Here is a 25351-nt window from a genome sequence, read left to right as displayed (position 1 = left end):
CAACACTGCTTTGTGGTTTGGGATGTATTCTGCTGTTTTCCAGAAATTCTTTAGCTGCCCCAACAGCAATCCAAGCTTCACTTCATACAGTTTTTTTCCAAACATCAATAGTGAACTTCACAGAAAAAAAAAGATACTCTACTCTCTTTTAAACACAATTCTATATCCATAGACACCCTGGAAAAGCCTGTCTGAACTGTCAATCCAAGGACAAGCACTCAAAATCAAACCTTTTCAAACACTAAGTTGCACTTAGTGTACTTATTAGTCCTGGCTACAATTAAACTGTAGGATTACAATAGGATGCAGTACAAAATGTTTTTTCCAAGTCTCTCGAAAACCTGGGCCCCAAAACCCAACTCTCTGCTCCTTCTCATATGCCAGATGCAGAAAACCTCAAGTCCAGCAAGAAAATCCTTCTAGCACATTAATGGCCTCTCAGCAGAATTCACAATCAGTCATTTCCCTTTAGGGGATTCAAAGAAACAAACATTAGAATACACCATTCCCCTGAAAGGGGTGTTTTGCCCAACTTGCAATATTTTGCTAGAAAATGGCTTATGCAAATCAGTTCTTACATCCTTAGCAGGTCTTGGACTGCAGAGCCCAGGTATTTGAAAAGAGGAATGTCTAGCATGAACTGCACCACAGCTGCAGAGTTTTCTTGTCTGCTAACACCAACAGCTCCTTTCAGCCTCCGAGACCGGAGCACCGACACTTCCGCAGCGTTATCTGCTCGCAGGAACACACTGGAGCCAGGAGTGCCATTCACAGCACTCAACTGCTTATGAGTCCATTTCCAACCCCACTATAGAAATGACTTACCCCTCTGCATCTGTTGTTATATGAGCACACCTACACATCCATTGCTTATCCAGAAAAGGGGACATGTGGCTTCCCAAGCAGGGAAGCAATCACATTTCATGCCATGCTCCATCACAATGCTTTATAAACAAGAGCCATGAATCAGCCATATGGAAAAGTGTAATCACCAAAAAGAATGAGACTTGGGGCTGGTACAACAGGGAAACCCCCAGATAGCAGAGAGTAGAGAACATTTGTCTGCCTTACCAGCATCAGCCTCAGAAAGGCACAGGGAAGCTCAGGGAACAGCTATGAACCAATATGCAATGTGCTCATTAGTCTTCTTTCCAAAGGCAATGCCACCAGTTGTCCTGAGTTGACTTTGGTATTTCCTAGAGCAAACTGAGCAACCCGGGGTGATTTCCAAAAAAGAGATGAGCAGTCACAATATAGGCACATTAGTTCTGTGTCTAGGTGTGCTCCTTTTCCAGAACTGTCACCTGCTCAGGCTCTGTGAGGGAACTCACATTAAAGCTGTTTCCGTGCTGCAGGGTCAGGCTCTCTCTAGATCTCAGGCAGGTGCTGAACTCCAGCTAGAAAGAACCCTTTGCTGTGCAAACTGGCAGCAGAACTAAAGCCAAGTAACAACACAGACTGGAAAAAAAATAAATTAGTATTCAAAAAAACTGCAGTCTAGGCACTTCACAGGCTAGCAGAGCATGCCCTCTGAACAGATTTCAGCAGCATTCTCACCAAGTTAGTGTTCCTCCTTTCTATTGATCTATTCATGCTTTGTAACATTTTTGTCTTGGAAAAGGTGACACATAATGGTTGCCTTAAGTCAGACCAAAGAAATCCATCTAACCCAGGAAATAGAATAAGAACATGATGAACACAGAGTGATGATACTCCTGAGCACCACATCCCCACCACCAGCAATCTGAACTCAATTTGCCAATCCAGAGCAGATGTCTTTGTACCCCAGACACGCATAGCTCTTCAGTAAATTTTGAGCCCAAGTACTCTTCCGATGCACAAATGTAACGTAACAAGCTTGCTTACTGTAATAAGATGCAGTCTGGATTGGACAGAGCATCATCACAGGAATCAGTTTTGTTCACAGCTGAGACCTTTCCACCACTCAGCTGAGCTCACAGAGGGTAATTCCCCTTCTGAAGCTTGACTGGATCCTTGTCTCCAACAGTTAGATCAGTGGTCCTGAAGTCAGGACCCCACCATTGCACACTGCACAGTAGGGGCAGTTCCTACACTAAAGGTTTATCACATCAGCAGGAAACCAGGCATATTTAGCTGTCATGAACAAGTGGTCTGAGGGGAGCAGAGGAGCCTTTCCCTGGTGCCAAGGCTGAGGCATACCTGGGTGGCCCTGGCTCATGAGCATCTGCTTTACAGGTGCCTCTCTTCCAGGAGACTGGCCCAGAGTCACATAGAGAGCCTGAGAAAGCACTGAAGTTACTCCAAGACACCTGCAGCCACACCTGGGTAGAGGAAGAAATCTGCTGGTAAAGGTCACTTTATATTTTTCTTTTTTTTAATTAGTGCTAGGGAGAAATGAAGATCAGAAAATGGAAGTATACTCATGCAAATTCTATTTCCTGAAAAATTACTGTCTAGCCAACTGTAATGAAATGTCCCCTTCCCCTGACAGTCTAACAGTTGGAGACATGACAGGCAGCAGCAGCGGGGCAGCCCAGCCTCCCATGAGGGGCACAGAACCCACATCCTGACACACAGCAAGTTTGCAGAAGACCCATTTCTTACTAATGTATAACTAGGCCAAGAGTAAATCCCTAACACACTTACTCACAGCATTAATCTAGCAGTTTAAGCATATTATGATACTTTTACTAGACTAAATTTTAGGTCAGGAATTACTGCTTGGGAAAAAAAAATAAATTGTGGAAGTCTCCTGCCCAGGTTTTGGTAAGGTACGTGAGAGGATAGATAAAGGATACGGAGGCAGCAACTTCCTCAAAAAAGCTGTCCCAACCCACTGACCTTAAACTGGTTTCCACAAGCTGGGAAATGCAGGGTGAGCTGGAACCAAGGCAAGATTACAATTCCAAAGCAGCAAGAGAAAAGGAAAACCATGAAAATATCAAGCAACCAAACCTGATGTTTTTTCAGAAGAAATATCAGAAACTCTTCAGAGGGCACTTGATGAGATAGTTATAAGAGACTTCTGAATTATAAATTAAATGAACTTAATTTTTTTCTTTTCTGGAATAGGTTATTCGTCAAAAAACCTCTGATAAGCTAAGACAATGCATTACAAATGGACTTATTCTCTCTGAGAATTATTGTCATCAATGTTTTTTTTCTCATTGAAAAGCAAATCAGACACTTCAAGTCCCTGATTTATGACTGGACTGATTTCCATGTACACTGGTTTGCCCTAGCTTTGAGTTAGGAAAAGGCTTTTGGAAGAATAATCAATGAATGCATTATGGGGTGAAATTAAGCAATCAGAAATAATAATTAGTTCAGTACCTAATTCAAGAATGTTTTATCCTTGAGTTATTATGGGAAAAATAGAACTGTATATTTGTACATTCAGGCAGGTTTTAACTACAGTGTAAAAACTAAGCTTTTTCCCCTCAGAGGCACCTCTTTCGAACAGGCACTGGCTGCAGACCTGACAGAAGAACTGAGCAGACATTCAGAAAAAGAAGGTTAATAAAGAACAGCACAAGGACAAACACAAGTTAAACCACATAAACCCCTTGTAACAGACACTCTCAAACACATACAGTGTTTAAGGGCAGTGGCCCACAAAGCTGCAAGAACCTCTGAGGTTTTATTCTGGACTGGGATTTTTCACATAGAGAGAGAGAACTTGTGTTTCTATGTGTGTGTGTACATGTTCCCTTCTCCTCCAGGACCTCGCTGTGCCCTCCCCAGGGCAGGCCTGTGTGCAGGCACTGCTGGGGGAGCATCAAATGCAGCCACAGGTCTATGAAAGATGCAGTAGCAGCCCCAAGTGAGGACAGCCAGAACACTTGGCTGCATTCCCACCCCAGAGCCGGATGCTGCTGTGGGCTGGTGCTTCCCAGAGGTGTCCCACAGCCCTACACTAGGGGGGCTGCAGATTCCTGTGTCCGAGGCACCCTTGGGTGCACGAGCCCCCAAACGGCCACTGAAATTGTTTGGAATTCAGATTGTTTTGTGGGAGGTGGTGGAAGATGTCTCTTCTTCCAAAGCTGACATTCCATATTTGGAAAAAAAATTAAATTACCTCCTTATTTTCCACAAAATGAAAGTTTAGACTGTGACTTAGAAAACTTAATTTGGGAAAATTCAAATTTCATTCCTCACAAATGCTCACATCACTGTGATACCGGCAGAAGCCAATGGCCCCTGCACTGTGTGTGTGGTCAGTTTGTCACCGTTTACTGACAGCACAGCGGCTCTTTGCAGCCTTTTCTCTGTTAAGTTACCCAGTTCCATAAAATTTTACTTCTTAACTGGGGACCTATGCAGTGGATGAGCAGAGCTGTAATAAATGTATGCTCATAACCAGGGCACCTACACTGGTCTGCACAACAGCAATTTCGTGCTGAGGATCTTTAAAAAAACAATTACTTGTTATTTGTACTTTAGCTTTAAGTGCAAATTTCTTCTGATCAGTTTGGTTTTTGAAATGAAGCTTTCATTTGGGTTTTTAAAATACAAACAGAAGTATTTATTTCCCCAGGCTAAAAACACATGTGGGTTTGCTCACATTTTTTAAAGAAAAAAAAATTTGTTTGTTAGCATACACTTAATCCTGTTCAGAAAAAGCAGTGTGTAAAACAGATCTCACCATAGAACTACAAGGCAATACTAGCATCCCTAGCAGGAGTGAATGTAGAAGCATTTGGACAGATCACCACCACATTATGGCAATTCAGCTGTGCAAAGACTAGAATAAGAACAAATCGGCTTGGTCCAGGCAGAATTGAGGAGAGAAACACCACTACTAAATGAGCACTCTGCAGATTCCGTAGAAATGAGCCAGTGCTTCCCAGAAGATCACATCTCCCCACTTCACAGGACTGCTGTTCAAGTTGAGCAGATTGCTCCAAAATGTGAAGCATAATTAAGCAGAACACAAGTACCAATTAAGCTCTATTTGCACAGAAGAAACTGCTCAAAAAATATTGTTCCAATACAGATCCAGATTTTTCAGCAAGAGAAAATGCCCCGACATGCATGTGCTCCTGTAAGCAGGCTCTCTGCTGACACACAGCACACTCCAGTGGGGAGCTGCCAGCACCAAACTGGGCACAGCTCTGGCAGGGGGCACGGGCTATATTACTGTAGATATTACTGTAGATATGCTGTTACCCACAGGGCAGTACCCACATCTCGGGCACTGAAGTAGATGTGATCTCAGGCGATACATGGAGGCAGCCAAGAGTGCTTGGATTCTTCTTTGTAGAGACATTAGCATCGTAATTTCTGGTTTGCCAAAAAGCTGAACCAGAATGGGGTCTTCAGAACACTGATACAAATGGATAGTGCCCAAAGCACCCTTCAGCTACCAGTCTCTCTGTAAACACAGCCTACATACTTCTTCCTGACTCAGAAATAGAGCTGCTTTAGTACCTCTGTACTCACTTTAATACTTCTGCCATAGAGCCTTTTGAATGCAGACAGCTGTACATCAGGTACTGGCTTTTGTACCTACACACTGCTGCCCAGGACTGAGGGCATTAGCTTACTGAAACTTCATCCAAATAAATGTCATCTTCCGATGGTAATTAAAAAAATAAGAAAACCCCATCCAACACACTACATTCTTTGGATGTAATAAGACTCCAGTGTGAAAGAAGTAAGTTGTTTCAAGATACCCAACAGATTTATTCCTAACAAGAAATTCCTCTGCCCTTTTGCCAGGGCCATACTTGGCTTGTGGTGATGCTCTCAAAAACAGCTGTTTCATCCACCTGGCTTGGCCATTAATCCTTCCTCATCCTTCACCCATCAGCCTCCCCTAGCATCCTGGTCCTGGCCAGGACAGGGTTAATTTTTGCAGCAGCCAGGAGAGGCACGGCCTGGACCCTGGGATTATTTGATCCCACCTCAGGACAGGTGCAGGGGGGAGGAAGGAGGGAGTCATGTCTGTCTGCTTTGCTGGGGTGAGCAATTGCTTTGAATCATTCTCCTGCCCTGTACACTCTGTTATTAGTATAGCTGTTACTATTATTATATGTTAATATTTTATTATGTTTCTAGTGAATTGTTCTTATCTCAACCAGGGATCTTTACCTTTTTTCACCTCCACTTCTTCTCTCCATCCTGCTGAAGGGGGAGGGAGGGGAAGTGATGGAGCAGCACATGGTCTGGGGTGTTTCAGTGGGAGCAACAAATTAGGTAATACCATTCCAAAACTGTGGCACCTGGGCTCCTACCTCTGAAGAGCAGCACTGATTCAAAGAAATCCTTAAACAATATGTAAAGCACACTTTTATTACAACCAGGGCCACGCAGGGGTTTCGCCCCCAAGTGCATGTCCGCCGAGTGAAAAAAAACAACAGCTTTTATACATTTGAAGGAGTAAGTTTCAAAAATTATCTATCATATACATTCTTTGAGAATTGGTACAAAGCCTGCCTTATCTAAATAGACATTTGGTTACCTATCCCCTATTTTTATTACTATAGTTACATAAAGCTTTATCATTTCAAGCAACTGTGCTGTCCCCACTCATCTCCTGTCTCCCTTGCAATGTTATTGATTACTTTTACTACATGCTAGAAGTCCTTATTTTCTGGCTTTCCCTGTCAGTCTCTTACCTTATCCGTTCATTCAAGCCATAGTTCCCCTTTATCTTAACTGCCCATAATTGGGCAGACCCCTACTTGCAGGTGGCTACAATTTGCAAAGTCACATTTCATGCTAAATTTCAACTAACATGGCTACATTTTTATTTTATTTTGTTTTGTCTTTATTTCAGCACGAGTACTCTCCAAGCTGAGGGCAGGCTGTTTCTTCTTGGAATCAACTCTTACCGACTCTCCAGAGAGGCAGTGGTCCAGAGCAGTATCTCACACTCACTCTTCCCAAGGACTCCCAAGGCTCTGCAAAGCCCAGTCAGTCCAGAGGCACGGGAACAGCAAGGTTATATGGGGGCAGAGCAAATCTCACTGGAGCATTCTGATCCAGTTTTAAGTGTTAAGAGACCATTTAAAATGTCTCCCCTAAGAATGAGATGGGAGTTTGTCTTAGTTTGAAAAAGCTTTACCCCTGGAGTTGGAAAGTAGTTAACTGTCGAGGACCAGGAATCGGAATGGGAACAGTTCTGGAAATGGAAAAATATGTACAGCGATTGAATGGACTTTACACATTGTGTGTTTCCCCCGAATTTGTATCTTCCAGGCATGCCCAGGCTTGCTCACCTCCCCGCTCCTCTGTCTTCTCTGCCGATTGGCTGGAGAAGCTGCGGCAGGAGACAGCCCCCATTTGCCCTTTCCTCCCTTTTTCCCACGGCCCAATCCTGGTTTGTCCCCCCGCCTGTCTGTCTCCTGCTCCACCCTATGTTCTGGCCCTTTCCCTCTGGATAAAAACCCCGCGTGCGCGCTGGATTAAACATTCTACCTGCACCCCACCTTTGTGTCCGGGATCCGTGTTGTGTCGCGGCCCCATTCCCCTCCCCCATTCGGACTGCGGCAGTTAACCCCAGGGGGTGGTGTTCTTGGTGTTGAGCCAGTCAGGCCGCCCCTGAGAAACTAACATATTACACAGATGGGAAAAGGAGACCTGGTACACAGCTGGAAGGAGAGGCAGCCATGGCTTGAGACACCACGTGTTAGAGAGAGGGGCCAAGGCCCCAACCCTCGGCCAGGACTACGGGAGACCTGGTGTAGTGTTAAAACTGAACCGGGTGCCATGGCCAAAGGCTGGGGGAGGTTCTCCACTGTGAATGGGCAGCAGAAGATGCTGAGATGGCGGCAGAGGCAGCGCTGAGTGGAGAGCTGTGGCTGAAAGTCAAGAAGATAGCCAGCAAGCAGCAACATGACATAGAGCCAGGCTGAAAGACACAGAGATGTGCTGCAGAGAGAGAGAGCCAGCAACAGAGCAAAGAAAACCCAGCAGAGACTGTTTTGGGGTAAGACTGAATTACTTTCCCAAAACCCTGAGATCTCCTTGGAAAGGAGAGGTGGGCTTCCAAACTTTTAGGGAGTCCTGAAATGCAGCAGCAGCTAGAGAGAGGAGCTGAGAGCTCGGAGACGTCCTGTGAGCTGGACCAGGATGGTCAGACCAAGGAATGCAGGGGGAAGTGCCCCTCCCCTGCCACGTTTGCAGCTGAAACAGAGCAGAGGAGCTCTGTTAGAATGCTTGGGGCAAGAAGTGAACTTGACCCCTGGAGGAAAGGGACTTTCACGGAATGCCTTGCACTTCATGATATGACCGTAGTGAAGCAAGCTTTGTCCCTGCTTTTGCAGTCCATGGGAGAGAGAGACCTTCGGTTGGAGCCGAGGGGCCAAGAAGGGGTGAAATAGAAACCCCTGCATTCTAATGAAGAGAGAGAGAGAGAGATTTTCCAGCTACGACAAATCGAAACTACTGCCTCAAAAATAAAAGAGAGACTGTGCTGCCCTGAAAGTGGAAAAGACTTTTTCTTCTTTCCTTCTGGACATTTATAGAGGGAAGGAGGGATGATCTATGTATATGTATTGTTTTACCATAGGAGAGATAGTTAGGCTTGTTGTATATATATATGTATTACAGTATTTATTGTGTTAGTAATAAATTTTGATACAATTTCTGCATATTGGTAGTTGTGTATGCCTGAAAACTTCTGTCACATTGAGGCAAATTGTGGGGAGTTTGGAAATTGGATTTTTGGGAAGTTCAAACCACGACAGAGTTTTACTAAGAATTACTGAAAAGTGACTTCTTTTCATCAAGAGGTGACACTCTTCTTTAAGAGACAGCACTTAGGGAAGCAAAAAGCTTCCAGCTAAGTCTTTCCTTTCAGTCCAGTGTTCAGGTCTCCCTCCCTTTACTTGGCACTCGGCAGTTGTCTTCTGAAACCCTACAGGTACCTATTGAGTGGTTCAACACCACAAGGAGATCCCTTCTGCAAGTGCCTTAAGCCACCTGTGCCTTTTTTAGAGTGAACAAACAGAAATACATTCACAGTGTGAAGATATAAAGAGTTTTCACATAGGTTTCTGTGTCTCATGGAGGAGCAAAAAATTGAAGGGGACACAGACACACAAAAAACCCCAGACACATTGGTACCTAGCAGTGAGGAACCCCAGAAATAAAAGCTAAACCCCATGGTAATAGATCACACTGCTATGGTCAATATACCAAATATACCAGCACCACAATACCAGAGCAGGGGTGAGACTGAGCCAGACCTCCCCAAACTCCCACGCAGGGGCCAAACCACCAGCACCTCCCAGCCAGGCAGCAAAGCAAACAGGCAAGGAGCTGAAAGCCCAGCAGGCAAGATAGGAGAGTTTCAGGAAACAGAAAATAGCTTAATAATTTACTAAACTTGGCCCATCTAGTGGTGCTGGAAATGTTACAACTTTGTTCCTATTGCAAAAAGTTATCTGGGACAAGTACAAAACTTTCTCCCATTTTTCTCTGTTTTTATTCTGCTTCTCCTGAGAAGGACAACCACTGTAAGACAATCTGCTGTGATGTAAATGTAACAAACTACAAACTTGATGCATTGCCATGAAGTCAAAATATGTAATTATTTAAAACTTTACCATGCTCAGGTTAGAATATCTAAATTCCTCTAATCTGTCTAAGGATCTTTCTGCTTCTGAAGCATACTGATTTTCTGACTGGGAGAGGAGTGCCATAAGTTTTAGATCTTCCCAGGCTGGGGCCTGGCTCTGATGACTCTCCTAAAAATACTGGCAAATTCAGAGATCTGGTCTGTTTTTGAAATACCACCAACTGAGAGTGATTTGAGACTAATAAACACTAGAGCTTGTAAACACTGGAGCCGTTCTGGCTGACAATGTCTAAGGACTTCTGCAGGCAGAAGACAAATACACAATCAGGAACATGACCAATGCCAGAATGCAGCTTATTAAATTTTCATGCTGACTCTGATTACTTTCATTTAGCGACACAGATGTTAAACCAGGATGAGGAGATACAGTGCCCATGAGCACTGGGAAATGGCTGACAACACGAGAAAGATTTGGAAACCAGTCACTTGGAGCAAGTGCCGCTCACATGTGTGCTTATCAGCTCTTACCAGTCAGTTGATCGTAAAGAAGCCATAAAACCATTTTAATGCATTAGATTTCATAATTCTGATTCTTCCATCCTGTTTTAAGCAAGTCACATAGCAGCTCTAACATAGTTCATAAGAACAAAACTGCAACAGAGCAAGAAGTGCCAGGAACAGGTTTAGATGGACATGCCATCACAGGGAAACTCATCCCAGAGCTGACCCTTGTGTAGATGATCCCATTTGTTCTTTTCTTTTTCCACTGGGCTCTCACATCAGGGTACCATGGCACCACCGAAGGGAAGAGGCAACCAAGACCCACAACCTGTGGTGGGAAATTCTGGTCTAGGACCTATCTAGATGTGGTCTAGGATCTACTTACCAGTCTGGGCAAGTGCACACTCCTATTTGTTTTAGGGAGGAAGAAATACTTTGCCTGAAATATTTTAAATGGGGGGTGTCAAGAATAAAGAAAAAAATTTCCCTTTCAGAATGCTTCAGATTTCATCTTGTAATTTCAATTCCCCTTTTAATCATCCACAAGAAACTTAATTAAGCTTCGGCCTATTCCCAGAATAATAGGAAAATGGAGAGTTAGACAAAGACACACAAAGGGAGCTTCTGCTGCTGCAGTCTGTGTGTTGCCAGCCCTGCTCTGGCAGCTGGGAGCCCACCCTCCTGCCCTGGGGGTGGACCAGCCTGGAGGTGTGGGCACAGGGCACCGCTGCCCCTCTGGCCTTAATGGCAGATCTAGCAGCTTCTCTTTCTACTACTTCTACTATTTGTGCCTAAAAACCCCCACCCCCTCTCAGGTGAGTTCTCAGCCATAGCAGTAGATTCCCACAGAACCAAGGCCAGCACTGTGCTACAGCCACAGCCCCTCACAGTCTGTGGGCACCACAGGCATCCTGCTGCTGGATGGGGTCACTGCTACAGCACTTGCTGTCAGCAAGTGTGCTGGACATAAAACGGAAAAATTAAATGTTTTACTCTTTCCACTGTGTGAAATCTCCTTTTAAGAGAGAAAGGATTAACTTAAATTAGGACTTAATTAAGATACATTAAGATTAATTAGGACTTAATTAAGATACATTTGGACATGCATCCTCAATTCAAGATTCCCATGTGTGGGTTTAAGAATCACAGAAGACAGATTAAGGTAATGTTAATTACATGCCATTTATATTGACTATTTATATAGTTATCCCTTTCCAATTATGAGCGCCTCTAACTCAATTTCTTCAAGAAAAGCAGCCTTACCCTGAAATTCTCAAGGATGCTCTTCAGTCAAAATAAATCTCTTCCCCTGCAACTGTAAATTTATTAAGCCAAGTGAAATTATTCCAGATTTCAAAACATGGCACATTTGAGTAGCTCTCCTGCGGATCTTGTGAGTTTTTGAAAACACAGAGACAACCAGGCAAACACTGACTACTGACTCAGTAGTCAGTAGTCAGTACTGAGATGAGTGATGCTTCACATCAGTGAGAAGGAGCAATAATGTGACAAGATGAAGTACAACTCTTGTTTTAAGACTTGCTAATAACATATAATATGATAAATATTCAGTGAAAAAGACAAGCAATTTTTAACATCCTACCAGAACAAAGCCAGCTCAGAATCCACCCTGGGGTTGGTGCAAGGATGCATATTCACACCCCTGGTAGAGTTCGCGTGATCGGCTTCAGGTCACACACTTCCAATTTCTCCCACTTCAGTGCCCCCTCCCCTTCCCTCCTTCCTACTGCAGGGAAAGGCAAATCTCTTGCCGTGGGTGCACATGTTGCTTTAGGGCTGCTCACCAGCTTTCAGGGCACTGATGCTGACCCTGCTCACTGGAACCCACTGCAGCACGGGAACAGAAAGCACAGCTGATTGCTCTTTACGGGCTGTATGAAAAATTAAACACATCTGTCTGCAATATTTCAAATGTCTTTTGTGTAATGATGATCCAAGTTACATTTAATGGCATAAATCAAAGAACTTTATTTTTAAACCTGGCTATGTCTCCTTAAAATGAATGCTGTTTTCACACTGTTTAACTTCTATAATGTATTGCAAGGGGAAAAAAAACTCCACCACTTATTTTCCTTTCTGCTGCAATGGGAAACCATATTTATTTCAAATAAAATTTACCACCATTATTTATTAGCAGGCAGAAAGCTTCTGGGTATAATAAAAATCTGGTACATAAAGCTGCAGCTTGCCTGAGGAAAGGAGGAATTAACTGTAATAAAACTTGTTTAAAGAGCCTCGTAACTTTAAAAATACGAAAAAGAAGGGGGTAGAAGCAAAAGGAAAAAGGAAGATTTTTTTTTTTGGTAAATCACAAAATATTATCTGTTCTTTCTGCTAAGTTCTCATATTACAACAAAAGACAAGTTTTCTTCTCATCGTTACATTTAAGAGCTATACCTGGAAGGAACGTTTTTTTTCTCCCATTAGCTAATGTTGTATCTCTTGACAAAGAGCAATTATGTCTGATGATGATTTCTTCCCAAGTGGCAGATTATTATATTCCTAGTTTAGATACTTTTGATGGTCATCACACACACAAGTGGTCAGCTCTTTAAGCACAACTAACCTCACAGTTACGTGTTCCTTTTGGAAACAAGGAGCCCAGCTTGCAAAGCTTCATTCAGGAAAATAATTCCAGTAACATCTACAAACGGAATCATTTCCATTTGCAATGCAGAGGCAGGACTGCAGAGACAAAGCATGTTGAGAAACTGTTTTAGGGGGACTGTACAGTCGCTTGTATACTCCAGACTGCCCACAGAGACAGCTTTAAGTGGGGCATTACTCTCACCCTGCTGAGCAGGGCAGGCAGGGATGCCATTTTCTTTAAGAAGTTATTACAAGTCTTACCATGTGCATTTTCTGTTAGATACTGACTGTATTTACTTTTTGTGGGTGCTCTGGTCATCTGAACTTCAGCATTCAGTAAACAGCTTTGGTGCAACTAATATATACATATAGAAAGTCCTCTGTGCAACAGCTGTATATGCAACAGCAGTCAGATTCAGTTACATTATAAAGGAAAATCTGCACTTGATTAAAAACAATTATTTGTGTCACATGCTGAACTGATGGTGAATGGTGGGTGTCCATAAGCTCAGACCTCTGTACTACCTTGTCAGGCAGGCTCTGGAAACAGACTGTGCTGCGCAGCTGTACATGGTGTGCCCGTGGTGCAGGACAACCTTTTTACTGTATACAATTCAGGTCACAGTATATTTATAAAAGCCAAAATACACTATTACCAGCAGATACAACTCAAACTCAACAAATTGCTGGTTTCCTGTTTGGCTGCTTAGCAGCCAGCCAGAGTCCTGCAGTACTGAACTTGCCTGGAGGTTCACCTTCCAGGACTGAAAGATAAGCTGCCAAACTTCACCCCAAAATAAACTCTGGGCAGCTGAGTTATAAATTAGTAATCAAAACTCACTAGACAGGATCTCCATGTTTTTATATTTTTGTTCCTGAAGTAATCTTTCTCCCTCACTCTTTCCCTGTGGAAAACTGCTCAGCTTCACAACAGATAAATAAAAAATACAGTATGAGCATCAGTAATATCCCAGCTGATAAAGGTGCTCAAAATACAGGAGAACTTGAAAAAAAATTCAAAGAAATCACTGCATTGTGATGAACCTTAGGACATGATGCTGCAGCACAACACAATGAGTACGTGGCAAGCAGGACTGCATTTAGATTATTTTTGCAAATGACATCTGTTAATCACCATGACCGGTCTGGATCCTAACATTCTCCAAGATAATCTGCATTTAATTTCCTAATTCTTTATTATAATTAATAGCAGATATTTGTATTTAGTTCAACATGCAGCCCAGATGTGACTGTTGACACGAAGAGACGGACTTCAAACCACTCACACAGAAGTAATATGAATTGTTAGACTTTTTGCAAAAGCAAGACACTAGGTAGGTCTCTAGGGAAGGAGAAAACATTATTCATATCTGTTTTGGTTAGAACTTTTTCTCCAGAATCTAAAAGAATGAAACAAAATAGGGACACAGAAACTTACATTAGGAGTGCAGAGAACAACCTCAAACCGTACAGGTGAAAGTGTCACGAGAGTGCTTTTCCTTTAACTTTTATCCCATATCCTTGATTGAACTAAGCCAAATCCTTCCTCCAAGATTTCATATCAAACAAATAGGCTTCACGCTAAATAACTTCATTAAACAGCATCCAGAAAGGTGTATTCATGCCTTAGTCAGCCACTAGTATGCTCTTTCAACTTGCACCGCTCCTGACAGGACCAGCAGTGCTGGGCCCCATGTCGCTTTGTGCTGAGCACTGTGATCTTCACATGCTTGGAGCAAAGGCAGAGAACCTGCACCACTACCAGCACCTTCTTCAACGTGTCTTTTATTGTTGCTCTCCATCAGGAGACTCTGTCTCAGTAATCAATGGGAAATGGTTGAGAAAGCTGTAGAATTTGAAAATGACCAAGATGGATAGTTTGTCCAAACTTTACTACACAGTGTCAGATGCACTGTGGTTATGATCAGCACTGCCCCAGCTGATGCTCTCCAGCACCTCTCTCAACAGAAAATGGGAATTTATGAGGCATAAAGAAAGATCAAAGGGAGAGGTACTCTTCTCACTAATGTAAACCAGAAACAAGTAGAAGTGAGACTCAGCTAGAGCCAATTAAATGCAAAGCAGGTGTTAAGACCACATAATTTTACACTTATACAGCAACACTGTGATTGTTACAGTAGTCTGAAGGGCAGCAGAATGACAAGTTGGTATTCCAGCACAGGAATCCCCTTTTCTCAGGAATGCAGCAGTGTTCATGCTTTCACCATTTCTGGACCTGAATAGAGAGGGCACATGGAATTCAAGAGGGATGAAGCCTCTGTGGGTACTCTGCCTTTCAAAGGGGTTCTGTAGTCCATAAAGGCAGAGACTTGCACACAGAATCCATTTTCTGTGCTATTAACTCTCTTAGTTTATAATGGTGTTAATACTGCAAATGATGTTAACCCACGTTAGAGAACACACTAAAATTTTCCATAATTTATACATTAACCTGCAACCAAACACTAGCTCCTTTTTGCTCTGTGTCCCAGTTTGCATAGCTGCCATTTCTCTTCCAAGCCATATGTTGTTTCAATTCCACAAAAAAGACCAGAATTATTGCCTTGCTGCTCAGTATAAAAGGAAGAATATATCTGACACCAACAGAATTGAAGAGCTTCTGTCTGCAAAGTATTAGACATTGGAGGTCTTCCACAGGCCTTTTTATTTTTTATTGTTGCTTCTGTAAAACTGTTGATGCAAGGGAAATACTCTGACAAAACTTAACTGATGGCAAAACAGTCAAACTGATAGTCATTATCAAAAGAACTGTTTCCAGAATAGGATGATAAGAAAATTAAACTAAGCTTCATTTTGGCTTCAGACAAATAATTCCCTGAACACTTTTCGCAGGTAAAGAAGTTGTGCTAGAAGTTTGTCTTCATTACCCAGCCCTTACTGATGGGGCTGACTTCATGGCAAGTCTCCCAGCAGGACAGCAACCAGACAGGACACCTATCAGGCATCATTTGGAATTATATGCCCCATTATGAGGTAGGTAAACACCATAAAAGCTGGGGCAGATATAATCTTCTAGTTCATTTGGATTTCTAGATTTGATAAAAAGTATTTTACTATTTCCTCAGTGACAGAGTTCTTGTGCTACTCCAATGACTGCTGAACAGGAGGAAGTCACCACATGAAATATGTTAAAGTAGACAGAGCACAATATTGTACATCAGTACACACACTAAGTTACCTCCAACATGCACTGTAATAAGAACAGTGTATTGTCACAGGAGTCTCCATGGCATACCAGTGACATACCATGGCATACCCGGTGGAAAGGAAGACAAGACCCTGCCAGGGTCTATGTGTCACAAAACATGAAAGCATCTGAAGCAGCTGAGAGCTGGAAGGATCAACACAGATATCTCAATTCCTTCCAAACAAAACTGGCTGACATTTCAAGCCCTTCAGAAGTATTTTGAAGACTTTCCCAAAGCCAGGTCTGCCAAAGGGCATTTTGCAAGAGAGCATTTAGACAGATTTAGTGTCACGAGATGGCTTCCTTAAAAAGCTTGCCCTTGCATTGGTGCTCTCCACCCACTCCAGCAACAGTCCACCTCTTCCTCATCATTATCACCAGCCAGAGGATGGCTGCATTCTGATGATCTCAAGGCTCAGACATCCACTCCAACTCCCTGCAATGTGACAAGCTCTCACTGCAAGTGAAACCTCTCAGCATCCAGGTAGACTTAACTTTTCATTTAAAACATCTTCAACTTGTGTTTGTAACTTGCCGAAACATTTTAATCGAATTTATTGCAAAGATGTGCTTCACGGAAGACAGTATCTACCCTTCTGAGTAGATAAGGACAGTTAGAGGTTTGACTTCACATCTGTTCACACTGGGCTACTGCGATATATTGGAAAGAAAAATAAATAATCTTTCTGTGAAAATTAAATCCCTTCAGATTACACTTAAAAACTCTGCTTTAACCTTCAGGAAGTTGGGTTGGTTTTTTTATTATCTTATTTTTGAAACATTCTCCCTGCTAAACAAAGTAACCTGCTTGGGACTGATGTACAATTCTGCATGAGTCCCCCATCATCCAACTGCTCTTCCATCCCAAAATACATCAGAGAAAGGTCTTGCAGGGGAAGAGACAATAAACAGTGAGAGAAGAGAAAGCTAGACTCATCAAGTGTACTCAGTTTGGTCTGTACCAATCAATCATAGACACTGTAACATCTGCCAAGCAGGTTCAGAAGCTTTGAGGAATCTCTAACTTGCCTAGCCAACACTTCCATGGTTATAAATTAAGAATAGCTTTGACAGCCTCTCAGAAACAAGCTCTGTACAAGGACAAACTCAGCTTCAATGATGCAGCTATTCAGTTTGGAAACGCTGTCCATGTATTTTCCTTAACCCACATTAGCTTTTCCTTAAAACCAGCCCTTTGAAGGCACTACAGGCCCCAAAGGCCTGCACCCTTCTCCCCACTGGCTGCCTTTACCCCCGGCGCAGTTTGATGGCATGTGGATCGAGTGCATCACCCGGCATCACATCCTGGCTCATGCAGCTGTGCTCTGACATGAAGGGACTACCTGGAGCTTGCTATTTTGCAAGGTGGATTTGAGGAAGCACTTACAGTCCTGTCTCTCTTGCAGCTCTAGAAAACAGGTAAAGCATTAGCTCCTCCTCCTCAGAAATATGCCAGACCAGCTTATCATCTGTGTATTTTATCTTGGAAAAAAACTGAAGCCAAACAAAAGTCCTTGAAATGAAACTGAGGATATCCACTGACTTTTATGCAATTCTATTCAATTTATTTTAAGATAGTGTACAGAATATTAACCACTTCTAACAACCTTCTGCCCAGCAGATAAAGTGATGGATGTAAGGAGGGAGTCTGAAAGGAAAGAGGCAAGATGGAAAGGAAGAAACAAACAGTTACAAAACTCATGTACTGTTGCATTTTTATATACATGGGGAATTAATGGAAGTGCAAAAATCATGGGATATGGTGTGTTAAAAAGTTAAAAGTTTTGCTGTGGTATATTGATTTTTGCATGCCTACCGTGTTTTTTAAAAAAAGGCCCCAGTAGTCCCATCTGAAGTTATGCACAGCAAAACAGCTAATCAAGACTAGCTGATTCATCACTATTACAAAGATTTGCACTTTTCAAACCATTAACAAACCTCTAAGTCAGCTCAGCAGTCAAGTTCTTCAAATACTAATGCATAAGGCACAATAAGCACTTCTACTCCACGTACTAGTGTACTTTTTATCTTCCCCTTGGCACTCTGTCCATCCCACTGCAAACACATCCCTTTCTTCTTTTGGCCATCTGCTCCAGAATTTAATGGAAGGTGCTTCTATACATTCAGTCATGCTCACTCCTATACCAGCAATTAAAAAACATGACTTGGTGGGGGGAGGCTGTTGCCAAAGAGGTCAGTCAGGTGACACCCCCTATTTTCAAATTCCTTACAGAGCATTAGTGCCTCACTGTACAACACAAACCAGCGAGTCTGAAGCAGCTGCTCCTGTACTGCCAAGTGGTGCCTTTGGGGAGGTGACACTGCACCAACCACTTTGCACCACACAGAAAGAGAAGGGGAAGAAGAGAACAGTACCTCAGTCAGAACCTCTAAAAGACAGTCCAAAATACAGGGCTGTGTGGGATGTCTCCCACGATATTCGGATCCTGTTTTCCTTCCTAGTTTTCCAGGACTGGTGATCACTTGTGTTTTTCCTACCTTCATGAACCTGGGAGACCAAAAACATGCCCTTCTATTTTATCCTGTAAGGAAGAAACAGCTCAAGGAGAGGGAAGGATACGGGATACAGGACTATACAACTTTTTTGCCTTTCACTTCAGTTCTTGTGAAACACTGGAACAACCAATGATGCATGCTTACAAGTGTGGGTCACTGAATTGCCAGAATGCTAGAGAATCCAGCTGAATTGATAGAGATCATCCTTGTGTGGAGGAGAGAAACAGAGAATGCATTACATCTCCATCCAAGTAATACTTTTTGGCCCTGTCTCACATATCATTCACCTCTGGAAGCTGCAGAAAAGAATGGTCTATGAAACTGCCATGAGTTAGATAAAAACTGGATTGATAGGTATTCTGAGGGCAGCTCTCTGTGGTTCATCATCAAAACAACAGGAGGGATCAAGCACAACTCCACTGAGGGCCTTCCTGGGTCTAGTCACGGTCAGTGTTTGTTATCAAGCTGGATGATACACAGGTATCACCACGATAGAAAGGACTGCAGGAGACCTTCACAAATTTGAGGAAAAGGGCTGAAGATTCCTGCTGATGGATTTCAGTAAAGACAAATCACAGAAGCACAGAATACTCTGAGTTTGAAGGGACCCACAAGGATCATCGAGTCCAACTCCTGACCCTGCACAGGTCCATCCCCAAGAGTCACCCCCTGTGCCCCAGAGGATCAGCCAAATGCTCCTTGAGCTCTGTCAGCCTTGGTGCTGTGCCCACTGCCCTGGGGAGCCTGGTCAGTGCCCAACCACCCTCTGGGGGAAGAACCTTTGCCTGAGATCCAACCTGAGCCTGCCCTGACACAGCTCCAGCCATTCCCTGGGGGCTGTCCCTGGTCCCCCCAGAGCAGAGCTCAGACCCTGCCCCTCCTCTGCCCCTTCCCAGGAAGCTGGAACTGCACTGAGGTCTCCCCTCAGTCTCCTCTGCTCCAGCTGAACACACCAAGTGCCCTCAGTGTCCTCACACACCTTCAAATCAAGCCCCTTCCCCATCTCCGTGTCCCTCCTTTGGACACTCTCCAGTGGCTCAATCTCTTCCTTCCATTGTGTCCTCCCCAAACTGCCCCAATGTTGAGGTGAGGCCGCCCCAGGGCAGAGCAGAGCAGGACAATGGCCTCCCTGATGCCCCCAGGACAGGGTTGGTCCTCCTGGCTGCCAGGGCACTGCTGACTCATATTCAACTTTCTGTTGACCAGGACCCCCAGGTCCCTTCCCTTGGCACTCCAGGATCTCATTTCCCAGTCTGTCCACACATCCTCGCTCCTCCAAAGACAACAAGCACTTGCCCAGAAGACAAGAATAGGCTTTGCCAGCCACGTGAATTAACCTCCTACAGTGGTCAGTGGGGTCAAGTCAGAGTTTCAACAATGATGTCTACAAATACTTAGGGTAAAAGCTATGAAAATGATCAGTGGCTAAATTACATAAGAAACAAGCTAAGACCAAAAGAATTAGAATTATTTAGACTAGCAAAAAAGAATCTGAAAAAACATAAGTCTTTAAAAAGCTTCTACAAAGATAAAAGAACTCTTCTGTTCTCCCTGTCCTTAGGTGAAGACAAAATAATACTTGTAATAAGTTTGCTGAGTTGACACAGACAGGTACAACCCTGCTTTGAGACAGGATGGACTAGCAGACCTCTTCACCTTCCAGATCTACTTCCCCATAATTTTATGAAACATTTACATCCTTTTTCCAAAAGGGATTGTTTCTGAAAACAACAGTTAAAAACTACAGCTTTGGCTTTGACCAGGTGAGTTTAATCTCTCAAACAGACTTTCAGTTTTGTGTCTGTGCAAGTTATGGGGTGCTTGTGGGATTCTGTAGCTACTGATGATAACCTTGAATTTGGAAAGTAAATGCTTATAAGTAACTAAATTTCTATGTCTCAATCAAGAAATTTGTTAGATAGCAACCATTCAAATTTCAAAGTTTTGACATTATTGAATATTCTTGAAATCAGTTTTTACTGAATTGCTGCAAAACGTTAACTGTTTTCTATCTATTTCTTTGCATCAATTAGTACAGAAGGAAGAAGCTACTAGTCCTTAACTCAGCATCTGTATTACAGGTTATTGTTTTGCTCTCTCTTCCTTTTACAAAAGATAGAAAATGCAAGACTGCCACTTGGGAATTGGGAAGATATGATTCTCTCTGTAGAAAGGTTACAACTTTTGGCAATAGATTTCATCTTCTTTATAAAGGTCTGCATCTGCTGAGAGGGTTTAGGAGACATGATAATCTGCCACTATCCATTCAGAGTACTTATCTGATAGTGCACTATCCCCTCTAGAGTGACAGATAGATAACACGAGCATTAACAGAGCTAGAAAAGGCCTATTAATTCTACCTCTTTATAAACAAGCTCTGGATTGTTTAAGCAGAAAGCACTAATCAAAGTAAGCAAGGAGACACTGAGCACTTGCAGGGAAGTCCCTGGAGTAGACTATGTGCTAAAGATGAAGTAAATGTTCAAGAAAGCCTATGTGGGAAAGAGGACCAGTTAGCAAGTTATATGTTAACCTTTTTATACAGCTGGTTTGTGTTGCTCTTGCTTGAACACAGAAATTCAAGTAAGCAAAAAGAGCAGGTTTTAGCACTAAGCTGGGAGGGTGGGATTGCCCGAGGGCAGAAGGACTAAAAGAGCAGAACCTCAGGTCCTGTCAGAGTTCTGTAGAGCAGTAACATGTAGAATTGCTTGATAAAAAAAAGAGGGACTGCAACATGATGAAGCGTAAAAGACAGGGGAGTATTTCAGATGACAGAGCCAGAGCACACAGGTTTGCTCCCTGAAGGGCTGTGCCCTGCTGCCATAGAACACTGGGCTTGAGAGCTCCTCAACCCTGATGACACTGCAAGGGCACCGAGGGACAAAGCCCTAACAAGGGTTCAAAAGGAGGCACAGCAGCAGCTGCAGTAGCAGTGGAAACAGCATATATACATGCAGATTAAATCTGAAAGCCAGGGAACTGTGTCGTGAAGAACAGAGGTAAGTTGCTAAGCCACAAGAAAAATAAGAATTGGTATGCACATGTGCAAACACACAAGGCAGTTTTACACAGACACAAAGGGACACAGGGCAGAGTTTGAAACATGGGAAGCTTTACTACAGGGTGAATATGAATGAATACAAAAATACTATTTCAAGAGAAAGGTTAGCAGTGGAGTAACTGTGATAAACATCAAAGCATACACAGCAGAGTAGTGCAGTATGTTCAAGTAAACACATAGCCATAAGTAATTACAACTACCAACAGAATCACTCCGTAGATCCAGAGGGATGAGGCAGAACGTCTGCTGCTGGAACAAACCCTGAATTAACAGGTTTGAATTGTCTGTCTGAAAGAGTGCAGGACACTAAAAGTTTCAGTGTTAAGACAAACAATGGCATGAACAACTCAAATTAAGTTCCTTGAGGAGTCAAATGACTGCAATTAATCTACAATGTCAAAACCTCTCCCCCTCCTTAGCAGAGCCAAAGCTGAGAGAAAAGCCACAGAACATCAGAAGCAGCTGTCAGAGGCTAATCTAGAGAGACTCCTTAAGCACTAGCAAATGCCACTGGGCCTGAGAAATCAGATGGTAGGCAGCAAACAAAATTCACTTCATCTCCAATTGAGAGCCAATGGCTTAGACTGTATCAGGGCTACCAATCTTTAGAAGCCTCTGGAACAGGCTGTGTGACAGTATGGGGTCTGCCTGATCGTGTGAGAGGAAACCCTGAAAGCTCAAAGTGCTGCAATAAATTCAGGATTTCATTACAGGAACGCTGTAATAATTAGTTCAAATACCTTCTATAAAGCTAAATAGAATTACATCATAAGTGCATAAAATGCACTTCCCAAATTTACATGGACAAAAACCTATGCAAGCAGAGCACAGACAAGACGCCAAAACACAGGAATCCTCAAGTTAATTCTGGCTGCACAACATTTATCTGACTGTTTCCCTTTATAATGTGGGGCTTTGTCTTTTAAGGTACCAATGTGTCTAAATGAGCCAAACAGTGAAACTGTGGTGCATCTACGCAAGCATGAACCTATGAACACAATGTTACCATAACACATTCCTGGACTAAAAAACCCCATTAAAACAAAACTTACTAAAAACTCCCTCCGACACAAACAAACAAACAAACAAAAAATGTTTCTGAAATTGATAATCTACCACAGGTTTGTTGTTTGTTTGGGTTTTTTAAAAAATTGCATAAACTCGTTCAGACCACAAAAAACAAGAGATTTAGTGGAGATGATGGGATTTAATAGTTGCAGTAAGAACTGTAGTTCAAAATGTTGATTCAGTTCGCTTTGAAGAGTATGAATAACAGTTACTCTAATCTTCCCTATGATGTGAAAATAACTGCATGAATATAATAAATGGAGGAATTAGCATAGCAGGGAAAGGAACTGGACTCTTGTATTTGTGAACTGCTCCAACCCCTGCCAGTACTGGCACTGCTGAGGCATTTCACAAGTTCCTGCACACCAGCTGCCCACACTGCTTCATGGGGGCCTGAAGTTATCCCTAGCTGTTAGCAGAGCTTCACACCCACTCTGGCACTGAACAGGCTGTGGTAGCAGAAAAAAACCATGATTTCTGCCTTGGATGAAGAAAAATCTGTACGAGGATTAGCATAATTGAAGAGAAATTACTGTGGGAGATGTAAAGATATGTGCTGATGAAGCTTTAATACAACCTCTGCACCATACAGCAGTAATGGACTGAAACTAGCATTTTTGGTCCCTATTACCTCATAGCTGAGCACCTTCACAGAGTGAAGTTTTTAGTCTGCTCAAACATCTCCTAACTTCCCACTCTCTAAGGGGGGTCTGAAGTTCCCATCTAAAGCTACATGAAAGAACATGCTCTCACAAGAGCTTTTGGATAAGAATATACCTATTCCACATGTGGATTAATCAATATCATATCAAATTAAGAGAATGAGCCAGAATATAGATTTCATTGCAGGTTAGGTTGTATCTGTAGCATCTGGGCAGTAAATATCTTTGTAAAGCTGGGCTCAGGGAGCAGAAGCACTGGTTTGCCCCTTGTGCAGAAGGGACCCCCTCTTCAGAGGCTTCAACCTTTATGTATTGTTACTTAAAACCACACAGTACCTCATTAGTCAGATCAGTATCAGGTTTGATTTGCCTCTGGCTATTCCCAGCCCCCAGCACTTGCAATAGTCCCACAGGCCGTAACAGCACAGTTTGAGGCTCCAGACTATACATCCTCCCACTTTGTGGTTCCTTGGGACCAGAACTGGGCAGAGTTCCTGCTGCAGGACTCAGCTGGTTTTGTTCTGAACTGAGCTGCTGATGAGTTAAGGCATGATGAGGAGGCCTGAGGTCTGTCTGCCTTAAGGGGTACTTGATACACCCTTAAGGTGTATATACATACCTTGAATGTCTGTGTTCTCTCTTCATATAACATCATGTGGAAACAGGTACATTGAGAAAGACCTGGAAGCACTTACACCAGTGCAGTTACAGGGATCTGGCTTTAAGACCCTATCTCCATTGGCAATCATATTAAAATTATTTCTCCCTGTGGCAGTGCAAATCTACCGGTAGGCAGCAAATCCCTGACATACCATTGAATTATGTAGACACGTACAGTAACAACCTCCAAGGCATCTGAGATAGGTGATTTGTAAATGCATTTATTCAATCAAAAAAAATATTTTAGCATCTGCTTCTAATCTTCTGTCATAAAATAAGTGAGTACAACTAAGGATTAAAAATCTAAATCTCCGACAATGTGCTTGATGGTATATTTTGCTCTACTTATTTTCAGGGGTTTGTACCCTGCCACAGATCTTACCAAATCAATACTATCCCAAAAGCACAATTCATATTTGCTCTGAATGCCTCTAATTTGAGGTAGCATGATTTATGAATGCTTCAAGGGTACCTGCAGAATGGACAGATGCTCTGCAAAGAAGTTGAGTTAAAGCCAAAATCATAAAAAAAAAGTACAGACAGAATTTACTCTCATTTACAGAGGGTTTTTGGTCTCCAACTGTAAGTTAGTTCAAGGTTTCACCAGATGCTTCCCCAAATTATAGGTAATACATATAATTGTGAAAGCACTCTAGCACTGAAGAAAAACACTGTTCAGCTCCCAGACCAGCTGTGGTTGTGTGTAGTTTTAGGAGCTGGGAACCAGTCCAAGGGGATGACAACAGGTCTGTCCAAGCACAGAGGCAGCAAGGACACAGCCAACAAACACCAAACCCAACAGGTACAACAGCTAGAGCAGCATAAAGCAACAGGTCATCAACAATTCTCCATCTATTATGGTCACAAAACACTGCCCCAAACTTTGCAGAATGTTTCTTTTTTAGCAGATTTTGCCTCTTAACTACATCCAGACACTCTCCTCCCCTGCTCCCCCCAGTTTGAAGCAAATGGGAACATTTTAATGAAGAATTTGGAAAACAACAGCAAAACTGACCAAGGTCTGATCTTACTGGAACTCTTCTATGTGGCAGAGTTATAGGGGATCATAGACTTGTTCTACCTGCATAGAAAAGGGAACTAAAGAAATCAGAAAATAAAAGGAAAATTCTTTCCTATTCTTAAATCTTTTATTAAAAATGCTCAACAACTTTAGGTTGTGCTCAGAGATGAAAATTTCCACTAATGTCTCTGGTTTCAATCATTTCCAGTCAAACACCTGAACGATACCTCACCTCTCGAACACAGCTAAGAGGGTGGAACTGAGCAAACACCTGCATTCACCTGCAGCAAAGGTTAAAACTTCATATTTTCCAAATTACTGTCTACACTAGTTCCCTCTCCATAATGATTATTTCCTGTGCTAGACTAATGAAGAATCAACACTCAGGTTTGGGGTTTTTCCTGTGTGTGGTTTTTTGATTTTGTTGTTGTTGCTGTTGTTCCTTAGGTTTTGGGTTTTTTTCTTTAAACAGAACAAAGGGACATTTCAAGTAAGCCTGTTCCATCTTTAGAAGAGAATAGTTCTAAAAAGGAAT

General features: G+C 42.7%; 1 protein-coding gene across 11 annotated transcripts in view; it reads right to left on the bottom strand.

Annotated features, from left to right (window-relative positions):
* The window catches only part of KCNIP1 (potassium voltage-gated channel interacting protein 1), a 467950-nt gene that overhangs the window by 31778 nt on the left and 410821 nt on the right, over nucleotides 1-25351 (bottom strand). The gene's annotated exons all lie outside the window — the stretch shown is intronic.

The sequence above is a fragment of the Pseudopipra pipra genome, chromosome 15 (genome assembly GCF_036250125.1).
Source record: "Pseudopipra pipra isolate bDixPip1 chromosome 15, bDixPip1.hap1, whole genome shotgun sequence".
NCBI lineage: Eukaryota > Metazoa > Chordata > Aves > Passeriformes > Pipridae > Pseudopipra > Pseudopipra pipra.
This window is presented reverse-complemented; position numbering and strand designations above follow the sequence as displayed.